The following is a 6449-nucleotide window of genomic DNA, read 5'->3' as shown; positions in this document are numbered from 1 at the left end:
AATGGCAAACTATTCAAAGATAACTGGTATTACTATGGTGTTCCCATTTTGCCTTGCCCCGTTAAAACGAGGTTTACGTTCTCTCATGAACACAAGAGTTTAAAGTAAAAACTACGACGATTTGCTATCACCTATAAAGCACGAACGACAAGAGATATGTGTTTATTTTTCAGTCATATGACGTGTGTATATAGTCTCATGACATTTCGCGTGGCTTCTTAAGGGTAATAAATTGAGAAAATAGTTGCCTGAATCTTTTATAATAAATGGCGAAGTTTTCCCGCCGGTCGCCAAATATTCGCCTGTCGGACGCCGGCAAGTGGTCTTAAAGAAACAAACAGAGCAACGTTTCTCACAGCACTATACTCCCTCTTAATCGAGAAGCCGAGCAATGGATCATAGCGAAACAAAATTGCACATCACATGTTATAAATTAATATTTACTGAACGTGTAGCGCCACGTAGTTCACCGTTTAGGCACAAGTAAAACTGTTATGACATTTTAAAATATATTTTTACATTATTTAACTATCTGATGAATTAGTAACATCCGTTTTTGGTTGCTCGTTAATTGCTACATTTATCTTTTATAGCCATGGTTCATCCACGAGGCAAAACAGTTATATTGTGTACTAACAAGTTTTTTATGAGTAAAGGGACGTCCAGCGCATTTGCTGTCTTACAATAGGGAATAATAGGCTACACGTAAACGCCCAAAAAACATTTCGTTCTATGTTTTTAATTTTCAGCGACCAACTAAATCCGTAGTTAAGACAATTTTTTTATGGTATTCGAAAAATTAAAATTACTGTTTTTCATAAAGCACGAACGCTAGCTGTATCCAACGTAATAGTTGTGTTTGCCTAACTAAAAAACTGTATTTTAATATAAGTAGATAGTTTTTGCTTTGTCATAGTCACCCTTCATTAGATAAAAATCAATAGACACGTGGTGTGTATTAAGTCCTACTAGTTAAGTACTTTTCTACGTAGCCTAATTGCAATTACACCTTAAACCAGTGCATCCCGAGATACAAAATAAACAAAACGAGGAATACCAACAATACAGTTGCGATGAATTCAATCAGTGACAATACATTTTTGATGCCGAAAAATGAGCATGCTAAGCTGGCCACAGGTTTAGCTGAACGCTTGTAAGCCCAGTTAGGTAAACAATGATCACTATTCAAACTTACGGGGAGCTAACCGAAAACTAGCTGAGTCATGTCATTAACAGTCGTGGACAATAGTGATATTATGCCGGACAAGTTTACGTTTTAAGGAAATATTTAACAAGGTTAGAAACTGTTATTAAGTAGACAAGGCTGCAAATTTTTGCAAATTTCTTATATTTGTTTTCACGTATCAATTATTATCAACATATTAGTCCAGCAGCTTGACATAAATTGTAATGGGTTAATCACAAGGAAATAAGAAACCAACTTTGTTGAGCGTTTGTTGCAGTATAGTTGTTCTTTAAATTTAAGGTTTGGTTATACAATAGCATAACATGACAGAGGAAACAATACCGCAGAGGATTTTGAAGTATGTGAAAGAAAATGCACAGCAAGGAGATGTCACAAGTGTTATCAACACCATTGACTACTACTGCCACAATTTTGAACGAGCAATAAATGTTGGTGATATAAAAGGAAAAATCATGGATGACATCATCAAAGAATGCAAACCGAGAGTTGCCTTGGAGCTGGGTGCATATGCAGGTTACAGTGCCCTTAGAATTGCTAGGGCAATGGATAAAACTGGCAAGCTTTACACAATTGAGGTTGACCAAGCCTATGCTGCAGTTTGCAAAGAAATGTTTTCTTTCGCCGGAATAAAAGACAATATTACTTTACTTGAAGGAGCGGCATCAGAAGTACTGCCTAAAGTGCGTGAGCAACTTTGTGGTCAAGGTTTTGACTTCGTCTTTTTAGATCATTGGAAACAATATTATAAGCCAGATCTTATTCTCATTGAAAATCTTAACTTGCTTCATGCTGGAAGCCCAGATTACCTTGAATATGTCCGGCAGCACCCCCAATTTGAATGCACCAATTATCCTTCCAAGCTAGAGTATTCTGATAGGGAAGATGCTTTGGAAAAGTCTGTGTATAAAGGTTATGATAAACTGTAGAATACTAACAAATAAAACTTTTGTGTTTTAAACCAACCTAAATTTGTACGGAAGTTGAATGAATATATACAACAAAAACTATTTAACAATTTAATAAAAATCCTGTCCAAACAGTTATGCAATATGTTTTTTTTTCTTTTATATATAATTTTTTATGTGGTACCTTTGCTTACTGAGAACAAGTTTTTTTTTTATGTATCTTCTTTTTTATTATATGGGCCGAAAATCCGAACTTTATTCTTTTTTTGATTGCTTTGGTATGTTTCAAACCGATTTTTGTATTTATCAAAAAAAACGGTATATGACTAAAAAATCCTGATTGTCTTTCTTTGGTCACCCAAAATGGCTTTTACCGACTCCAACCCACCTTCCCACACACTTCTATTGATGCCTTTCACGATTTGATTATTTTAATTTTTTAGATGGGCGGTTGGGCTGCTATTAATACATTTTACTTTTTATTTTGGGTCGTTAGGGTTGTCGAGCAAACTTTTTTAACATAAATTATTTTTCCAGCGGGTGTAAGAGATATTTTTCTGGGGGTTGGGTTGCTGGGGTTCAGTTTCTTTTGTCTGTGCCGTATATTTTTTAAGAAGGTACAACTTTTACTTTTTAAAAGGGACGGTTGGCCTCAAAGACTGAATGTTTTTATGTTGGGAGATATTCTTTGATGTTAAGGACCTTTAATTAGTGAATGAAAATCATAAATTAAATTTGGTGTCATCATATAAGCGCTGTATATCTATATACCTATCAAGTGGTAGCAATATCTCGTAAACAGTACTCGTTTCTCAATTTCATACGTGTAGTTAATTTGATAATAAATTGCAAAGTCAAAAAGGTTGAGTAGATCGACAGCATCTTGATTAAGACGTTTCCATACGAGCTTGTATCATCTTCAAATGATGTGACTGAGAAGCACATTAAGCATTACTTATAACAGATGGGATGCAATAATTATTAGTCAGAGTTTCGAAAGTTGGGCCATTATTTAGCTAGTTTTATTCCAATAAGCGCTCAAAATAATATATTTTGTTAGGTAATTAGTATTTATGCTTAGTTTTACCTAAAGATCGTTACTTAAATTGTATCGGTTAGCAAACATTTTTTCATGGTAAAAATGCTAGGAATTTTCGGCCCATATCTGTTTTTGCTAGCAGAAACAAGAAAAGTTTTGGGGTATGTATTTGTTGATTTTTTTAGGGTTAGTACGACTGAAAACAAAATGATTTTTGCTTTTCTTTACAAAAAAATATGGTAACAGAAAATGTATTCTATGAACAATACTAATGATCACAGTCCTATGTTCGATTTTCATTTGTTTTTATTTAAAAAATATAATTTTTTTTACTCATGATTAAAAGTTAATTTGGTTTTGTAAATTTTTAGTTTGGTTTTGTAAATATCTATTAAAAGTACAAAAGAAATTATATATATACAGTGATCTGAAGAAACAAGACTTGTTACAAGACGTAATGGAACACTAAGGAATATTCTTAATGCCAAGAACGTCTCTGTTAAGACCTTGCCTTCAATAGATGTTGGAGTATGACTTGATCGCCACACGAACACGTCTCCTGGTTCGTTGTTGGCTTGCAGAGAATGCACAGCCACAATTCCAAGATTGTCTATATTGCTGATATGCCGGAATTCTCTGATGCTAGGAATAGCAAAATGGTCAAAGGCCGTCCTCTTGATAATGGCCTCAAAAGATCCGTTTTGAAGTCTGATTTGTTGGGTAGTTACTGCACGAGCTTTGAAATAAGAATCGACAAAAGGGCAAGATTCCTGATTTTCAAGTAGCCGATCGGAAGCAATTTGCTCTCTTGATGTGCCTGCACTAAACGGGACGTGGATTCGCCACGAAGGTCTTGGAGCTGGCGGGAGATACAGTTCGTAAGAATCTTCGGATTCCGGGGAACGTTCGTGGCTATTTCTTCTGTAATTGTTTCTTCTTTCCGATGGATATCTTCTTATTGGTGGTGATCTTCTGCTTGATTGTGATCTTCTGCTTGATGGTGATCTAGATCTTATGGGCGATCTGGATCCTGAAATTCGTCTAATCAAAGGTGGAGTTCTTGGACCTCGAGATGGCTTGCTCAATTGTATTTTCGCTTCTGGGCAGGAGAATTTCTGCTTGAATCTGAGCTTGCAGAACTGATTGGCGAGAACTCTGGTTCTTGGCGTACAAACCCTGTTCTGTCCGCTTGCTGCGGTTCGGGTGAGTAGCCTCTATCTGGTTCAGTCACAAAAGCACTCGAGTTTGCTGTCTGAGTAGTAGCTATATAAGCCATTTTATATTGATTGAACACGCTATTTATAGACGAGAATCAGTTAAGAAAATTTCTGCGATAAAGAAAGATTTACGTCATTAATTCTTATAATACTTAACAAAATATCACGTGATAACAAGGCGTGGTTTAAACCTTTTTCACACTTATTTCTGACGCGAAACATACAAATTTTACGTCAAAATGCGATTGCGAAACAGCCTCTGTCTGCAGTTAAAATGTCAACAGTTTAAAAATCACACAACCGGGGAAACCGACTAATGTTCAGACCGCGGTGTTTTGAAACATATACAAAAAAACGGATGTAAATAACTTGACGCATAAAAATTGGTGTCAACAATTTGAATTTTGCAAATTCGCTGCAAATATTATGTGGTTGCAAGAAATCTACGTAACGGAATTTTACCGAAAACTTTCCGCTTATCGTTTGCACATTGGCTGCAAGGAGTAACGTAAACATTAGAATATGGTTACAAAGAATTTAGGCCATAGATTTTTACTGAAAATTTTCCGTTACGACACATCGATTAAAACAAAAATTCTCTGTGTAAACACAATATGACAAAATGGCTTCTACAAATATTCCCACGCTAGATTTTGGAACAGCTTGCATATTAAAAGCTGGTTATTTGTTTGTGAAATGTGTGTGGACACGTGGACGCGAAAATTGTTCGATCACATAACGCATTTGCGCAATTGTTTTAGTCAGATTCCTGATTCCTCGAGAAAGTTTTCTCTTTGGTGCCTGAATTAGCAACCGAGGACTTTGATGTCAGCGTTCGCTGAGTTGCTCGAAATTGTTGTGTGCTTGACACACCATTGCATTGCTGTGGATTGAGCTTTTCAGGCGATCTGTGCGGCAGCAGGGGAAACTCCCTGTTTGGTGCGTTGTAATTTTGACGTCACCGGAAAGCCATTCATTGTGCGCTGCGCTGTGCTGTGACCTTTCGCTGTCCAACGTGCTTTTGTATTCTGAAAAATGCGAAATATTTTTCGGCAGATGTGTGTTCGTATGTCTTGAACATTTTTATTGCAACACTTCAAACTTAAGTTATTAACATTTTGGTTATAGACACACATATTTTTTATACTTATATATATATAGGCGCGACAGGTTACACTTAAAGTTTGAGACAATTAATTATTGCAATATATTCATTCAAATTTATATTCTTTGCGATTCATACAATGACATATACTTTATAGCGATTACATGATTATTTAATTTACATTATACGCGATACATAGAGTAACTTATACATAATGGTAACATTTTTACATTTCTTCGCTTCAAAAGCGATACATACAATGATTATAGTTATAACAATTTTGCAACAAGTGAACATTTGTGGGGCATTTCGCGAGCAACGTGCATTTTCATTGAAATTGGTTATCGTCATTCGACTGGCTAGTCGAAGTTTATCATAACTTCATTTTGGCGTGGCAACTCTAGGGTTTGTGAAGTAGGACAGGCGTTGTTGGAAATTCTATCCAGCTATTTTGTAATTGCGAACGCATATAGGTCTTGGTCGGATAAGGGGATTTTCTTATCGTGGAAATGGTAGAATTAACCACCATGATATATTTAGGGTCAACGTAGCAACAACACGTTAGCGATGAAAACTCGTGACCTAGCAAGCTATAGGATATTTGACGTTACCGAGTATCATTGGTAACTTGCGGAATACATATATAGCACTCGCTGAGAACTTATGCGTATGCTATGTATTCTTTTGAAAAGATAAGTAAAATTTATCTGGAAACGTAGAATTTTTGCTTTACATTTCGCTTGGAGGGATTAAGTACCGGCGTTGAAAAGCGATAACTTACGGAAACACCGCTAATGGGTTTTGTCGGTTGCTAGCTTACCAACATATTCAAAAGCGATCGAGTGGCAACTAAGCCTTGTAAGCCAGGCACGCCTTGGGCGTAAGTTTACAGATGAACAAGCTACTTTTTAGGTAGGGTCAAGTGTCTTAACGCGTACTGGCAATCCGTGTTAAAATAGTAAGCTTTTGCGAGTGA

General features: G+C 36.1%; 1 pseudogene; it reads left to right on the top strand.

Annotated features, from left to right (window-relative positions):
• The first annotated feature begins 1509 nt into the window (after nucleotides 1–1509).
• LOC146139606 (catechol O-methyltransferase pseudogene) lies at nucleotides 1510–2133 on the top strand (annotated as a pseudogene).
• Nucleotides 2134–6449: the final 4316 nt, after the last annotated feature.

The sequence above is a fragment of the Ascidiella aspersa genome, chromosome 6 (genome assembly GCF_963924565.1).
Source record: "Ascidiella aspersa chromosome 6, kaAscAspe10.2, whole genome shotgun sequence".
NCBI lineage: Eukaryota > Metazoa > Chordata > Ascidiacea > Phlebobranchia > Ascidiidae > Ascidiella > Ascidiella aspersa.
Note: the sequence above shows the minus strand (reverse complement) of the source record. Positions and strands in the feature narration are given on the sequence as shown.